Source organism: Caretta caretta, chromosome 25 (genome assembly GCF_965140235.1).
Source record: "Caretta caretta isolate rCarCar2 chromosome 25, rCarCar1.hap1, whole genome shotgun sequence".
NCBI classification, from domain to species: domain Eukaryota; kingdom Metazoa; phylum Chordata; order Testudines; family Cheloniidae; genus Caretta; species Caretta caretta.
The window spans coordinates 17,948,283-17,965,925 of NC_134230.1; the positions used below are offsets into that span (position 1 = coordinate 17,948,283).

The 17,643-nt window shown below is 48.0% G+C and overlaps 1 long non-coding RNA gene across 26 annotated transcripts in view; it reads left to right on the forward strand.

Annotated features, from left to right (window-relative positions):
* LOC125626974 (uncharacterized) overlaps positions 1–17,643 on the forward strand; it is a 108,186-nt gene that overhangs the window by 74,087 nt on the left and 16,456 nt on the right. For 17 of the 26 annotated variants that reach the window (XR_007353897.2, XR_007353896.2, XR_007353875.2 and 14 more), the window contains 2 exons: positions 14,732–14,969; positions 17,124–17,236. The exons of 2 other annotated variants lie outside the window; for them this stretch is intronic. This is a non-coding gene — a long non-coding RNA (uncharacterized LOC125626974). Of the gene's footprint in view, positions 1–14,731; positions 14,974–17,123; positions 17,237–17,643 lie in introns of all 26 variants that reach the window. 7 more of the 26 variants (XR_007353877.2, XR_007353893.2, XR_007353891.2 and 4 more) reach the window with 4 other exon arrangements.

The following is a 17,643-nucleotide window of genomic DNA, read 5'->3' on the forward strand; positions in this document are numbered from 1 at the left end:
ATTCTGTGCCTGTAGAGGGGGCCCAGTTGGGGGGTGGGTGGATGGAATTTGCATCCTGCAGAGGGCTATGCGTCACCCCTATGGGTCTGCGCTGGCCCCTGCATGGGGTCACTTTCACTGGGCAGCAGAGTTTACTGCAGGTATGTGCAAGGGAGGGGGGCTTTGTTTTGTGGTTCCTGGAAGGACGGGGCACATTAGGAATTGCAGAACAAGCCACCGTTTACAGGAGTAAATCCAAATGAATAGAATAAAGTGCAGAATAAAGTCCAGGCTCACTGGCATTTAGAGAAGCTCTTGCCTTTGGGGTGATGGTGATTTGGGGCAAATCTGGGTTGTTTTTTTCCCCAAACTTTAATGTTTTGAGAAAGTTACATCTTTAAAAAAAAGGAAACTTTAAATATTATTATGGGTTCTAGTTAAAACAAACAAACAGCCCTGATTCCTGGTGTCACCAGCCCCGGGATTTTGATGTTCAATCCCAGCAGAGGCCCAGACTCTCAAAACAGCTCCACTCCCACATCCTCTAGGTGCTCTAGAGTCCTTTTGAAAATCCGACACCTCTGCACTTTGCCTGTGTACTCGCCCCTTCACGCTGTGACGGAGTCTGACAAGAGCTCTCTCTGCACTCCGCAGCCAGAGCTCACGCTGGTTTAGGGTCAGAGCCAAAGACTACGCAGAGACTCCAACTGGGATCGGGCCCTAAAATAGTGAGTAACATGAAGGACCCACTTCTCTGTCACGCTGCCCCTTGTGTAGTCATTTACCCTAGTGCAAGACAGGGGCAGGCAGCCTCCGTTCTGATACAGTGGCCCTCGTCAGCTCTCTTGGTGCTGGTGCGAACGACTGCACCAAGTTCCAGGTGATGGAGAAGTGGACCTGAAATGTTCTGTCCTGAAGCTAATATTGATTCCCTTGAGGGAGTCTTGCAATCATAATGAAGAGGCTGGCAGGGTTTAATACCAAACCCCCAGCGCTGTGCGAGCAAGAGGAGCCACAAGAGGGCCTGAAAGCAATAGGACTTTACAGGCAGCATGGACTAGGTTTTCCAAAGAAGTTGGCACCTGGGGTGCTGAGCAAGACTGTCCATTGCTTTCTAAAAGACAAGCTCTGGTGTCAGCCACAAGATCTGTGCCTGATGCAGGGATCACTGGGTGACATCCCGTGGCCTGTGCTATTGGATCATAATGGGCCCGTCTGGCCTTGAACCCTGTGAACCACTTTTGAAAATCAGGCCTATCATCATCAGCCTAGATGGCAGCTGAGCATCTGAAAAGCTGACCCTGGCTTCCCTGGAAGATCTGGCCTTGTTTGCTTATACAAGGAACAGATTTTTCCTGGCCTGGTATCTGTGCTGTAGGAGTGCAAGCCCGAGCAGCTTCCCTGCAAGCCCCATCCCCAGTCAGATGAAGGAGACAGGAAATGAATTAGAGAGAGAGAGCTATGGGAAAAGGAAACCAGAGAGCTCAAATAGCTGATAGATACATAAAGCGGGAGGGGGGGAAGCGCTAGAGAAGGCAAGATGTGTGAAAGAGATATCTCTGGAAAAGATAATAGAGAACAGGGGCGGGGGGAGATAAAAAGAGACAGAGCAAGCGAGAGTGAAGATAATCGAGAGGTTGATAGAGTGATAGACAAATCGAGAGGGGAAGAGAGATGATAGAGAGAAGGATGGTGAGATAAAAGCTGTAGATAGGGAGGGGACAGGTATAAGCAAGAGCCTGCAGTGGTCCTAGATGGCGAGATTCCCACCAGGTTCCCATGTTCTAATCGCAGGCTGTGCATTAGCTTTCCTTGGCTTGTCTTGGAGTCGGGCAGAAGCCGCCAATTCTGTTTCACAAAGTACTCTGAGATTCCAGTGTTTGTCTTTGTTCCGATTAGGAATGAAACCTGAACACTGGGAAATTCTCCACCAGAGAAAACCCTGAAAAACGTAGTCTGGGGTCAAACGATCAAACCGTTCCATTTGGGTTTCACCTCGCTGATTTTCTGTTCTGTCCAAGTGTACACTGCAAAGTTGTTCCAAATGGCAACCTGGCAACGTTTCGTTCCGATTATGTTGGAACGGTACATTTCGCGTGTCAGAACCGTTCTTTTCCCCCAGAACATAACTTCAGCTAACTCCACACGATTTCAGGAAGCATTTGGACTGCAGTGAAACAGTGTTCTCTGGTGGAACATGGACCTATCCAAGTTTTACTGGCCTGTTCTAGTTTTTCCCTTTCTCCGACATTCACATGTTTGATGTCTAGCAGGAATGTTCCAGCTGGGAGGGGCTGTATTGTCACCGCTCCTCTTTGCTTTATGTGCACCAAGCCCGCGTCTAGCAAGGGAAAGTACCCAAGGAATTAAATGGAAGCTTTAAGGTTTACCTTGTGGCCCAGTGGATAGGGTGCTGGACTGGACTAGACTGGATTCTGTTCCTGGCTCTGCCACTGACTCCTTGGCTGACCTTAGGCAAGTCATTCCACCTCCCCCATGCCTCAGTTTCCCCATCTATAAAATGAGGATACTGATACTGACCTCCTTTGTAAAGAGCCTTGAAAGCTACAGTTGAAAAATGCTGTATAAGAGCTAGCTAGGTGATATATTCACCAGTATCCCTTACTGGCAGGTTCATTTCTCTGCCTTGGCATGTGGAACCCCTTTGTGCTCATTTAAGTGCCTGATATTAAACACCTGGGAATTTTGAGGCTTAATTAAACAATGTTTGCAGAGCACTTTGGGGTCCTGGGATGCAGAAATGCAAAGCGTTGCTGTTAATTACAGATGCATTAGTACTGGGTATATTTTGATAGCCCCTAGAAGCCCCAAGCAAAATCAGGGCCCTGACAAGCCAGGTACTGCATAGACACAGAGCAAGAGATGGTCCCTGGGCCAAAGAGTGCACTGTCTAACTAGATGAGACTATGGGTGGGAAGGAAGAAGTATTAATCACCCTATTTTCTGGCTGGGCAAACTGAGTCACAGCGAGATCAAGGGACCAAATTATAAAGAGCTCTGCTCCCAGTTGGGTACCTAGATCAGGGGTGAGATTTGGCCCAGGGGTGCACAAAGGTGCCCATGACAGAGCTGCAAATCAAAGCATATCCCCTGAGTCTCAGGACAGGACAGTGTGGTAACCACACAGACTGCCTTCCCCTGCCCCTTCAGCCTTCCCAACCCAGTTGGGACATCCCTCCCTCCCCCACCTGGAGCGGGGTTTGTTCTGTCTCTCCCAGCGCGATGCTTGGCCAGCTACACAGATGTGCTTTTGGTTGGTCCAATTTCTTCTGGAAATGCTGTGAAAAGAATGATGCCTTTGGCGCCAGCTGACACACAGACCCCTACAGATCCCCGACTAGCCAAAAAAAAAAAAACCCTAACATGAAACAAATCAACCTAAAAATGTCAGTGAATAAAATGTAGAAAACCCCAAATCCCCCCCATGTCGCATTTTCACCCCAGAAAGACAGAAGAGCCAGAGGCTCTAGTGGAGTTCACTAGTGACTTCACTGTTGCTTTGTGGAAGGCATCCAGACCCTGGTGATGGGACAGAGAGCACCAAGACAAAGAACATTGTCAGATGTGTCGTCCTGCTGGTTAATGCACGACTGGCAGGGTCTCAGACCTCGGGTGATGAGCACGGTCTAAGAACCTACATGGAATGGAATGGGTAGCAGTTTGATACCCTACAACAGAGAGATTGACCACCGCTGGTGTCTCGGGGCTGGGTGGGGTACGCAGGAGAGTCTTGGGGGCTCCCGTTCAAAGGAGCCGAAGCCTGGGACTTTAGTCTCGTGCACAGATCTCCAACCGACAAATGCTTCTGTGATATGAAATGCTGGCAGATCATTCCTGAGCACCGTTATTATCTTGTCTGTGAATGATGCTAATTAAGTGTTTCTTGTAGTCTCCGTCTGTAATTTCATATGCAATTTCCCCAGCACACACATGTATATACAGTCTAGGGAGAGTGTGTATTTTGTGAACGTGAGCATATATATTGCTATGCAGCGTAGAGAAACACAATAAGAATGCTTGGTGCTGACACCAGGCCTTTCAGCCCTGCTACTAAAAGCACTGGGCCCCAATCCTGCCTGGCCAAACTGTCCTGGACTTTCTACAAAAAAATGGATTGGGTGGTTGGAAATGCAGGATTAAGGGACCAAGAATGGGGGCAGGTTATCCCAGACAGCCTATTGCAAGGTCTCTTGCACCTTCTCCTGTACCATTTAATATTGTCCAGCAGTGGAGACAGGATACTGGGCTGGATGGACCCACTGGTCTGATCCAGCATGAGAGTCCTTATGTTCCCACTGAAGGAATAGATTAGCTCATTAATCAGGCCCACTAGCTAATTAATCCACCCAGCACTCCTGTGAGGCATATCAGCAATACCAATGTGTGCACGGACGTTGGAATTACTGGGCTATAAATCCAGCAAAGAAGGAGGGAGACATAATAAACCAACAGTGAGATTATTTTTTGTCATGGCTTTTACCAAGCTTTCCCCTCCTGACTTTATAAGCCATGTGAATTTCCCACGTCTCCCACAGAAGGAAACACTCTCCTTTATCTCTGTTGTTTGCCTGTTTGCATCTCTCTCCTCCCTGATCCACCTTGCCCCCAGCCTCCCACCAACCCCATTCATAATCTTCTTCTCCTCCTGATGGTGGAAGACGAGGGACAAAAAACAGTAAAAAGCAATGTCAACTTTAACATAAATGTGACGGGGGTTGTGGCTGCTTCCCCCTCCTGTAGCCACGGGCCACTTGTAACTAAACAAAGGAGCCCAGCCTAGCACCCCGGGTCATCTGTGCCAAGCCTCATCCCATTGATTCCAGTGGTGCAGTGGGTTAGCCCAAGAAAGAACATGTGAGGGTTCGCCCTCATGCAGAGATGGACCCAGTTAACCTGCCTAGAGGTGGCCTCTTCCCTTTCCCCAGACCCACTGGGGTCCCTAGTGCGGTCTGGGGCCTGTGACCAGGCGAGATGATCATCGTGGTCCCTTCTGGCCTTAAAACCAATGACTAACTGTTGTCTGCTTGCCCCAAGATTGTTAGCTCCTGGGAGCAGGGCCTGCCCTCCTTGAGAGTTTGGAAAGACCCCACTGTGATGTGGGCACTGCCATAATATACAAATAATTAATAAGGCTGTCCCTGGGGTGGGGGGCCCCAAGTGAACCTCACTTCCCCACCCCGGCCAGGCGGCCTCTGGCACATCTGCAAATGGGCACCAGGATAGGAAGAAGAAAAAAATGACCAGTGCCAGATGTTGCGTTGCTCAGTGTCGTTCTCCCATCCCTTCCTCTGTTTATTTTGACAAGTGTCATTTTGTGTCACTGATCTGAGCATGCGCTTCCCTGGGCCCCACCGAGCAGATTACACTCTACTTGTGCCAAAAGCTCAGGAAGGCTCCCTAAGAGGAGAGTGCTGTCCTCCACAGACTCTGCTATTTGGTGAGGTAGTGGGGTTGGGGGTGGGGCATGAATTGTGCAGCTTATGAATTAAAGTGAGAATCAGCAAGACTCTGCACTGTTTATACCATCTGTTCATCTATCCCTAGCGCCTAGTGGATCCCTAGATCCCCCATCTATCGATCCACCCATCAGTCGATCGGTCCTAGATCCTTGCTGCCTGTCTAATTATACATCATCGTTGCAAAATTATCATGAAAATGCTCCAGAGGCGTCAGATATAAAATCCCATGTCCTGCCCTTTACTATCACAATCATTTTACTAATGTCACTAATTTACTAACAAAACTAGATTCACACTTTGGCAAAAAATAGACAGCAGACAAGTGGAATTTTGCAAGGCGGAAGGATTTAGGGGAGCCCAGCTATAGAGAGAGAGAGAGTGAGATATGTACAATGTACAATGCTGTGCGTGTCTGTTGATGTAACGGCTTCTCTGTACAGTGTACACAGATAGATGTACTGTAGGTGTATATCAATATCTCCATGTGCTGTACTCTCACAAGGTTGTGTGTGTGAGTGAATGGGTAGATGTGCTGTGTCCAGTGTATATAATGTATTGCGGGGGAGGATGTATATACACAGATAGATATAAAATATCACACATGCAATATGCTTCCCAGCTGACCCGGGACAGTCCCTTTCATGCATCTGTGTCAAGTGGAGTTTTGGTGCAATGGGTGGGGGCTGCCTGCAGCTCAGGGCTCGAACTCACTGGCACGCTCGGGGCATTTGTGCACTTACAGATGCCAGTGGCAATTACTGGCCCCTTTTTGTGCCCACCCTACTACTCAGAATTTCTTTGTTGGTGGAATGGAGGCCAGGTTCCCCACCACCCATCCGTAGGGCACAGACCTGTCTCAGACAGGCTGGGGCAGAGGGTAGCGGGGGGAAAGCAATCAGCCGGCGTTTGCATATTCAGAACAGGTGGAGGCCCATATGTCTAAGATGCACCAAACGAAATTAGCCACTATAATCATAATCAAATGTGCATTTATGCTGGGGGAAGGGAAGGGCTGACAGACGAGCTAGATAATTATGAAACCCAGCATGTGCACAGCGGTTTTGCAACAATTATGCCTAGCTCAGCAAGCCGGGAATGATGCTTGTTACAAGAACCCTCAATCTCCAACCCGCCCCCCCCACCCCACACATACACCCGGGAGTTTGTTCCCCAGAGGGATGTGCTAGATGCAAGGTGCCATCCTGTTTCCGCCGTGAAGTTCCCTTCTTAAAGAGAGCAAGCACCCAAGGAGGGAGCATTGCTGGTCTGCAGGATCTCAATGCTTTTACTGACCCCAAAGAATGTCCCAGCTTCCGGGTGTTCTGCAAACAGCAAATTATCGCTCGGTGGCAGAGGCTGGCTTGACTGCCCACAAATTATCTGTTCCCCAGCTTTAAGCATTCACTAATAACTTCATAACCTTGCCGTATGCCCACCCCACCTTGCGCCCCCAAGCACTGTTACTGTGGTTTGCATTAGTGTTTGCTAAATATTATTATGCCATGTTATTTCCTGGCAGCTTTGGCTTCTTTTAGGTGGTTCCCGCCTCGCTAGGAATTCCACCAATAACTCATGCACACTCGGTGTGAAATAAACGGAAGACGGGGGAGGAGTAAGTCCCCCCACTTCAAAACCTCAGAGAATAAGAGCTATCTCAATGAAATGTCACCCCACAATCCGAGTTAACAATGCCCTGCCATTGCCCCAGCATCGATAGTAGATTGAAGCTTTTACAGGAGGGATTTGTACTGTGACTCTGGATACACACAGCCAGGTCCAGATATCCCCTTCCAGGATCGTCTGCCCCTGCATCTTGCCTATCTTCCCCATTTCTTGTGAGACTGTTTTATTTCCATGGGGCTCTTCAGAGAGTGTGTTTGGCGTCTCCACTCCCTGTCAGTGCAGCAAGGGTTGTTGTGCCTATCTCCTGTTATGGGGGGTGGGGATGGAGCTGACAGTCCAAATTCATCTCCGGACTCCGATGCTCGGAGGCCAATATCCCGCAGCATTTCTGTGAATGAGCCCTGCGGGAACGGGGATGCTAACAGAGCACCGACTTCGGCACATGTCTCCACAGTACGCGTGTGCATCGATCTGAGGACACTGCACTGGCGAAATAAGGGAGAAAAAGGCGTGTGTGCTGGCCATGTGCTTTGGAGAAAAGCATTAGTATTCACTAGTTTTGTCACTAGTGTTCATTGCCTCTCATCACTGGGGCTTACAGTTTGTTGTGCAAATGCAGCCTAGTGCCAAGCAAACGTGTATGCAGGAAGCTACTCTGTGCGTTTCACAATGTGCCCACTTGATGAGGATGGTAATAGATTTGTTTCTCTCTTTTAAAATAACTTCCCCTGCTGCTTTTCCTACATGCTGGAAGGACTGAAACATTCCCACTGACATTCAGACCCATCAGGGTTAGCATCTTAAGTCATCATTGTTGTTGTTTATTTGTGTTACTATGGGGCCTAGGAGCCACAGTCCTGCACCAGGGCTGCTACGAGCTGCTGTGAGGGTACATTTTTGCCATGTTTCTGAGGTGCCCGGGTACCACGGTGATGGAGGGACCAATAATGGGAGAGAAAATACCAAAGTTCTCCCTTCCTGTGGTCTTAATCAAAGAGTCACACCCGATTAGTTTGGGTTCACTGGTTCCAAGTCACGATTCCTTTAGGAAACAGCATGATCCACCGAAGCAGCATCTTTGGTCAAACTGCACCTCTGATTTTAAAATAATGTCTTCGCCTTGCTACATATGGCGAAGGGGCTAATTGGCCCCCCTCACTTGTTTCACTCCCACTTGGCCATGGATCCGGTAGGTTGCCCTGTGCAATCCAGGAGGCAGTCAGCTCTCCAGCTAGCAGTTGATTATTTGATTAGCCTTTGTGCTGTGTCATTAGCCTGCAGATCCCGCTGCACTGCATGGCGGCCGCAGAGGCAAGTCAGCTAAGAGGGAGCTTTGCACCTATGCAAAAGTCACAGCTAGGTTCTGCATCCACCCCCCACCCGCCTGCCAACCCCCACTGCGTTTTGCAACTAAGCGGTAATCTGAAGAGGCAATTGCTATGTCCCTTTCAGGGAAATAATTCCACCTCCAGAAGCCAAGGTGCAGACTCTTCCCTAAAATCCTGGCCCTAGGACAGAGATGCCCTCAGCAAGGGTATAAAGTGGGTCAAATGGACCTTTTCTTCTTTGTATCACTGCATGAGAAGCACTTCAATACCCAGAGTTACAGAAATGTCTCTGTCCACTTCAGATGTCTATCTTAGCACAAAGGAATGTTCTATAGGTGCAAAAATACTTGCTTGTGTTTTCAGTCAGTTATCCTGTTCAGGGCTGTGGATCAGCTGATGTCTATTTTGCTACTTACTTCTTATAAGAACAAATCAAAGTCGGAGAAGGGCCAGTTAGGTCCTACCGGGGTCCTCGGATCTGTCCAGAATCGTCACCTACGGCATTTTCCACAGGGCTCTGCAAAGTCCACGTTTGCATAACCGACCGCAGCAATTTGACGTCCATCACTTCCTGTGCTGCTTGCGCATCTGCGATGATGCACACGCAAACTTGCTGTGTAAATCAGTGCAGCTCCACTGATGTGAATGCAGCTCTGCTGATTGACACCAGCTGAGGATGTAGCCCACTCTTTGTAAAATCAGTAACACCCGCCGCTGGGTGAATGGTGCAATAAAAACTGCCTTTCACCAAGATCCCTTTGAGTTTTGTAATGGATTCTATCTGGGCATGTTTGCTTTCCACCAGCAGTCAAGCACATCAGTGTTTGCTGGCCAGAAAACAAATAAAAAGGGTTGGCAGGAAGTGAACATCAATGCCACGTTCCCAAAAACTGAATGTCCCAGTCGCAGGTACAAGTGTTCACACTGGAAGTGCTGGGGAACAGAAACAAACATCATCTGACGCAACTGATCAACCCTTAGTCTGAAGGCTGAATATTTACCACCAATTCTTCCTTTAAAAAAAATCCAGTAAATAAAGGTGAGGAAATAGCTGGGAGTGATGGAAACAGGGAAACAGGCTAGAATTGCTAAATGAACTCTCCATTGCAAGATTTTCTCTCCACTTGAATAATATTGACAAGGAACCGAATTTTCCAGCCAAATCCCCTTCAAGTTGGTGGGAATCTTTCCCTTGGCTTTGCATCAGACCCCATGTCATTTTGAAAAAAGGACAGGGAACATACATTGGAAATATATTTTTCTGGGTGTCTGTCTTGCTTTCCTCTATGGATCATGGTGCCATAGTAGTTAGCCGAATGTATAAGGAGTTGCTTTTGGGGCTGTGTTTTCTCTGTCACCATGCCTGCTCTGCTCGGGAGAAGGCATCTTTGAGGCCCTGGTGGATTTCTCTAGCAGACCACTGGTGCCTTCCTCCGCACTGTGAATGGAGGAAGACACCCGTGATTTTTGATTTCAGTGCCTTCTAAAACCAGGTGCTCAGCCGGTACAAACTGTCATAGGTGTGCTGAAGTCAAAGGAGCTGTGACGATGGACACTAGCTGGGGCTCTGCCCCAGATCGGTTGCTCTGCCAGAACTTGCTTGTGGTGAATTCGGCTAGAGTGACACGGGCTGTTATGTGGAGAGTCACCCTGGTGACTACACACTGAACAAATGTGCCCGTCCTGCTAATAGTGGAATATTGGGGAGAACTGACTTCCCTGTGGGCCTGATCCATCAAACACACACCACTGAACGGGGTGAGTGAGAACCACCCTGTGCTGTGGCCGTATTGAATTCATTGGGATGGCTGTCACTGGTACACATAGGTGGCATTTGGAGAGTGACTTCACTTCGTCTCTAACGATCCCTGTGTTTGGAGCAGTGTTGTACATTTGCGGGGTTTTGCAGTAATGGGAGCATTTGTGTGTTAAAAATGGATCTCCGATTTCTTAAAGAGCCTGGATTTTTCTGCTTGGCATCGGCATGCCCCACTTCCGTTATTCCTGTGAAGAAAACAGTTAAGGCTTTCTCTTTTGTAAAATAAAGCACAAATGCACTTCAGTTGAAATAATAATTGAGATTACTCCATGGCTGTAACCTGATAATGAATTCTAGCTCTCATGCACCAAATCTGAAAATGGCACACTGAGCATCTGCTGCACGCATTTTAAGGAGATGCTAAAAGGCCTGATTCTCCTCCCACTTAAAATGTCAAAGATGTTACTCCCCATTTACACCAGCACCAGTGAGAGCACAATCAGCCCCCCAAATTTAAGTTGACTCACATACCAATCATCATCTCCGGTGTCGCGAGTATGTGTCTTTTTAACAGAACGTTTTAACTGAGAGATTCTCTGGAATTGCAAATATCGCACTAGTGAAAATACATATTTGACAACCACAAGTATCAATGGGAGCTAAGACAGAAAGCGATCGGTCACTGAGACTGTCCTATACAGAGACCTCAGAAAGTAAGTCAAACCCTATGTAGCAGTTTCAAGCCCCTTCAGATAGAAGGAACCAGTAAAAACAGTTCCCACTCCCAGGTTCTGCTATGCGATGATACAGATTGAGTTTCTGGTTTGTGGCGGCTATTTTTCTGATCAAATTAATTTTTTGACAGATTGTGGCTCTCTGGTAGGAGTAAAACTCCAATTTTATTGCTGCTTAAAAGAAAATTGTTTAACTTAAATTCTCTCTCTCCCAGAGAGCTTGTGCAGCTGAGGGGAACCCTTTAGTGAGCAACAGCCCCACCATAGGGTTCAACTCTGCAGAAATTGTCAATTTAAGGGTGTTTCCTGTGTATATTTATACAAACCCAGTCTCAGAATTTGGCTCCAGTTGGGTTTTTATTGCGTTTAACCTAAAGGCCACTCTCCTGAGTTATAGTTGATTGTGTGGCTCTGTATGGTCCAGTCCAGCCAATGAAAGGCAGCACTTAGAGGATACAATCATTCCAGCCACTTGGCCCAATTACAAACACTGCCGAGATGCAGAAGTTCAGCCCTGTTTTCTTCAGAGGTGGCAACAACTCAGAGGCAACATGGAATTGTGTCCATTCCATTTCTATAAATTGCCCAAAATTAAAATATGGGGCTAAACCCTCCTCTTCCTCACATAGATGACATTTCCTTTTATCCAGTCACATCACAGGGAGCATTTCATCTCCAAGTTTTGCACTGACTTTACCAGGGACATTTTCAAAGACCTGTGGGAATTGGGGGTCTTTGTCCTATGTGCCTTTAAAAATCTCCCCCCTCTTTTTTTCTTTAGTGTCAGACTCTCCTAGTTGGTCTCATTCTGAATGAATGACTTTCCAACATGAAGAGACTGATCCAAAGCCCACTGAAGTCAACGGGAGTCTTTCCATTGATTCTTCAACAGGCTTTGGATTAGATCTGAAATTCTCACATGTCTGAAAGAGAACCAGGCCAGCAAACCTTGCTCATCCCCATTAGCTTGTGCAGAATAATCCAAAATATTCCTTGTTGGCATTTTACTTTTGAGAAAAGCTTTTCTCGCTCTTATTTTTTGTTTTAATTGATGGAGGAGTTATGCAGTGACATAAAGCAGGAGAATCTTTTCCCAAAGCTATTCTTGTGAGTATAATGTCATTGCTCCAAAGTTTATTAGAAGAGGCTTGCAGTATTTGGGAAAAGCAAGGAAAATATATCTGTTTGTCTGCTGGAGGGGAGGAGACTGGCTCCATGTGTGGGTACAAAATCCTCTCTTTATGGAGAAAACTTAGAAAGCTGTGAAGTGGAGAAGAATTTAATAGAGGCACGTTACTCACACACATGAATGATACTGGAGAGGATTTAAACTAGAATTAGCTACTCCCAAATGTTGCAGGTCAACTGGCTAAATACCAGCAACTCTCCTGGCAATAAATTAATGAATTCTCCCAGTCTCGCTAGAGGTGTCGGGTGAATCCTTCTTTTATTCTGTGCCAGGCGGCAGCAGGGGGAGAAGAAAAATAGAAAGAGGCGTGGGGCAGAGAAGGTGACTGTGTACTCCATAAATATTATATTGGAACTTCTTTGCATTTTCGACTGGGCTGGGTGATAGTCGGGCCAGACAATGCCTGCATTGAACTGTCAGGCGGCGGCTAGACAGCCCAGCTGTTGTGAATGGGCTGCGCAGCGGGTGAAAAAGGACCCATGGGTTCAAGGTCAGAGGTAGCCCCTCGTGTATTATTCAGCCAAGCCCCTTTATTTTTGTCCATAAAACTAATCAAGTTAACTGGCTGTTACATGCCGAACATACCAACTGGCTGCCAGTGCCAGTCTGGGGCACAGGGCTGGAACCAGGGGGGCTGCCACACCCACTGCCTCGAAGTGGTTTCCATCATATTGGGGGAGGGAGAGCTCAGTGGTTTGAGCATTGGCCTGCTAAACCCAGGGTTGTGAGTTTAATCCCTGAGGGGGCTGTTTAGGGATCTGGGACAAAAATTGGGGATTGGTCCTGCTTTGAGCAGGGGGTTGGATTAGATGACCTCCTGAGGACCCTTCCAACCCTGAGAGTCTATGATATGCAGGGTTTAGAGTTTCTCATCACCCCCACTATAGACATTGTTCCAGTGCCCCGATCCAGGGGGAGAGAGACTCACTCGGGGGCTGACAAAGACTTAGCTCCCACCCCACCCCCAACGCAAGTGTACACATGCATATTCTGGTGGCTCAGAAAAAGATCCCCCAGCGTCTTTGCTGGAAGGTTAATGAAAGACGCGAGGGGGTAGAAGGGAAGGGATGATGCTCTGTGGGTGTATCAAGGTGTCAATGCCAAGGAGGGAGCACGGTTCTTTAGACTGGGGTTTCCCAAGGAGTCAGTGCCCAAGTCCCCTTGATTGCTCGAATCTAAAGTCCTTGGGAAATTCCAGCCAGGGTGTTGTACACAAGTGTGCCACTAGGGAGAACAGGGCAGCGCTAAGGAAAGAGAAGCTTAGGGCCTGATCCTCAGCTGGTGTAGCTTGGCACAGCTCCACGGAAATCACATCAAGCTGAGAATTCTGTCCTGTAGGCTGAGTAGACATAAAACTTCCTGCCGGTGAGATGGATCTGGCTGAGGAGAGGGGAGACAGCCCCATCACCCCCTGCCATGAAAAGGATCTACCTGGGGAATCATCTTCCCAGGGAAGCTTGGGACCAGACCGGGCAAAACAACAGAATGTAGCCAAGGAGCTGATCCTGCCCTGTCCCTGGGAGATAACAGGACTTCTCTGTGCAAACCGCTCTGATTCTGTGAACATGATTCCAGCCTCCCGAGTTAGGTTTTTCTTTCTGTCCGCATTTTCATGCTGTGCTCATCATGGCGGGGTGTAGAAAGCGCAATAGACAGGCAGATCTAAATGGCTTTAGCCCAGCCCTAGGCTAGCTCCTCAGTGGCCTGGAGCCATCTCATGCTGCTTAGAAGTGGGGCTTTAGGGTCACTGTGATTCTACACACAGTGCCCTGAAATCTGCGACTTTCCTTGGAAAATTTTTGCTCATGGAAAAAAAATAGGAAAAGTTTTAGATTTTCGATATCTTCTGCACCCAGAAAACTGGGGGAAACGGCAGGAACAGGCTCCAGTGCCCTGGCCAGGCCCAGCATGGCTCTGTTCTGCGGCTGGCTCTGAGAGTCAGCAGTCTGGAGTCGAAAAGAAGTTCCTGGGAGTTTATTCAAACTGATCTCAATGTGGGGACCTGGAATTCAAAGGTGCTGAGCACACCCAAACCCAGCTAACGCCAATGGGACCTTCCAGTGTCCAGCGTCTTAAAGTCAGGCCTAGCAAAGCCCGCCGGGGGAGGGGGAAGTGGGTGTGATTGGTGTCACCAGATAATACAATGGGGCAGCATATAAACAAAAGACGGTTGTTTGCGAGGGGTTTGGAGCAGCCTCTGGGTTTCTTTCCCAGGAGGCAGTGGAGTCTCTGTCAGTGTCAGTCTGTCTGCGTTCCTACTGAAATGGGTACTTACTGCTTCTGAGATGTGCCTGTGTTCATGACGGAAGGGAGCCTAGAGCTTTGGGTAGGCTTCTTGTTAGTATTTTAAATCTACATAAATGCTACATGTGTGTGTCTCTAGAGCTGCATTCAAAAGGGATGGAATTGTAGTCACAGTGCAGTGCGCCCCAGACCAGGGGGGACCAATGCTTCAGAAGCTCCATCGGGGGGCCAGGAGCAAGCCCCATGTGCAGTTGCCCAGGCCCGCGTTATTTCTGCCTAGAGTCTGTCCATTCTGCTCCCAGGGCTGTGCGTGGGGCTGCGACCTGGTCTGGGGGTGACCGGCCAATATCCACCACCTGTGCACCTCTTCTGACCTACTTCTGCCTTATTTTTAGGACTTAATGGATCACAGGCTGTGTGCTGCTGGCCCTCTCTGCACTGCGGTGATTTTCTCCCTATGGGTATAAACAGGTGGACCCTGCATTCCCTCCTGGCTCCTATCGGCAGAGACAGTACCCTGCAGGGGCAGCCAGCTTCTGTTTTGCTGTGTGATGGGGTTATTGCTTTTCTTTGCCTACGTGCCACGCTTGCCAAAATGATGCCCTCAGGAGTGTGTGGACAGCATTCCAGATCGTAGGTATCCAGCCTCTGTGTGTGTGTGTGTGTAAGTGACTGGACACTTGCAGGAAGTCAAGCAATAAGACAGCTAGTGAAAAAGAGTGTACCTGTATGATGCAGCACCCACACAGATGGGACTGGAAATACCCAGCCAAAGGCACTGGTATGCCCACCACCACCGCCCTCCCTGGTCCCTAGCTCCTGCGCTCACAGGCTGTAATCACAGCACCATGAGAACTTGTCTTTTAGAATATTTTACTACATATTAGTCAATCCCTTAGCAACCCTTGTTTCCATGGCAAAGAACCTTTGTGCTGATGCTGAGCTTAGCTTTAAACTGTAATTCTGTTAATTTCATTCTCGGCATCCGTGCTGCCACAGCTCCGTTCTGCCCCGGAATCCAGCCCTGAAATGCCAGCGGGCAGTAATCAGGGGGTTTAAAATCCAGTCTGGCTTGTAGAATTTGCCCCTGTTTGGGTTTTAAAACACAGATCAGGGGAAATACCCCAAGTGTCCCAGCGGCACCAGGAGAGAGAGGGAAAGGGAGATTTCCCTTCCTATTTCTAAAGAAATTCCTAACATGAGGATCCTCTTCCCCAGACCTGTAGAAAGTTTATTTTCTCTCTCAAGGTTGCTCTCCCGCTGCAGTCTTTAAGCCGGTCAGTGTCTCTTCTGGGACCAACCTGGCTCACTTGCAACCTTGGAATTGCTCCATAGTTCACAGGATTTAGAACCAGGGTCATGTCCGGTTTTAGTTTAATGTAACAGCTCCTGGCGAGCCATGGACAAGTGGCTGCAGCAGGTCTGAAATGAGCCTTGTGACTCAGACTGGCAAGTAGGGCTGGTAAACAGCAGGAATGCTCAGCTCTTGCAATGCACCGTTCAGCCTAAGCTCTCAAACAGAAAGGAATTGAGACTCGGGGTTCCCTGTGAGTTAGGTACGTGGGGGTAGCCCCATTTTGCAATGGGGAACCTGAGGCACAGAGCGCTGAAGTGACCTAAGGACATACAGAAAGTCAGTGGCACAGCTCATCTTTGAACCCAAGAGTCCTGACTTCCACTCTCCCTTTCTAATCATTAAGGTCCCGAAACTCTCATTAGAGCCCAGGAATGCAGCCTACTAGTCTGTCCTGCTCTGATCAGCAGATCCACTTCTTGAAACATATCTGTGGTGAGGTGGGCCGAGGGAAGAACTGCTCTTGCAGGGCTGTCTGGTCAATGAGGCCTTTCTCGTCCATCCATCAGGGCCACCAGAACATAGTAGATGGCAACACATACCTGTGGGATCTTTGGTCCAGCTCCCTACGGGGTCCACTTGGAGCCAGGGGACACCAGCAGACAGTAACTGTGTGGAAGAAACTCTGGTCTAGCGGCAGAGGGCTGGTAATCAGGACTCCTGAGTTCTCTTTGCAGCCCTCTGAACACAGATTCATTAAATGACCTTACTTCTTTTGATCTGTGCAATGGGCATAACACTGCCTGCAGGGAGGACTGTGGACAATGATTTTTAAAATGTTTTGAGCTCTTCAGATAACCTGCAAAGTGGAGTTATTCTTTTCTCCCTCCATTAGCAGGTCGTTGGGTTTTGTTTTTAAATGTAAGGATGTTTGTGAGGGTTGGGACTGTACCCACCCATTTCTTATGGTAGGGCTGCTTGGGCAGAGCACATTATATTGCATTATTACTGTAGCATTGCTAAGGGATGCTGGGGGGTGTATCATATTAGTAGAAGGTGCCTTGAGAGCACTAGGCTGGTGACACTTATTGATTAGTTTATTAAAAGAAAACAGGGTAATTTAAGTGAGGGAGGAGTATCCTCAACAGGACAATTTGGGGGTTTTATCAGCCTTCCCCGTGCAGCGAACCATCTAGTGGCTGCTCGTCTGCAGTGCCTGAAAAGGAGAGTTTGGGGGCTGGCTTGAGTCACGAGGGAGGAGAAAAGAAGCAAAGATTATTTGTGTCTTTAAGCATCACCAAGGTTTGCAGTGTGAGCTAATTCCCAGGAGAAACAGCTCTTGCAAGGACACTGTTAACTGGTGCTTACTTCTACTACTACTACTAATAATTAATAATAATTAATCATAAAGATCAAAGGGGTGGGGGTTGAAAGCCAAAAAAAAAAAAAAAAAGGAAACCCAAACAACTCAGATAATGATCTTTTTTCCCCAGGCATCATCATCATCCCCTAAATACCTAAATAAAGTAAATAAAGACTGCCACTTAAAGGGAATCTGGCAATTCTGCTTCAGCCACAACACGGCAGCTCGTGTTCACTTTGAAAAGTAAGTGTGGTGGTGGGAGGATTTAGGCTGGGGTTTGCACAGGCATCTAAGGGAATTAGGTGCCTAGGTTTTAGGCTTACATTCTGCAGCGTAAGCTCCTTGGGGCTAGGGGCTGTCTTTTTGTTCTGTATTTGTATACTGCTCTATGATTGGGGTTTCTAGGCAAAACCGCAATACACATCAATAATAATAATTAATATTAGGAAATGCATTGCTTAAAAAACTACGGTGGAAATTATTTTTGTTTGTATCTCTTAATTTCAACTTTCCTCATTCTGGGAATCCTAGGGCCAGATTCTCAGTTGATGTAAATCGCTCTAGTAACATCAGAGTCAGTGAGCTATACTGATTTCCACCAGCTGAGGATCTGGCCCTGAAACACAGCAGCACTCTGTTAGGCTCAGTTC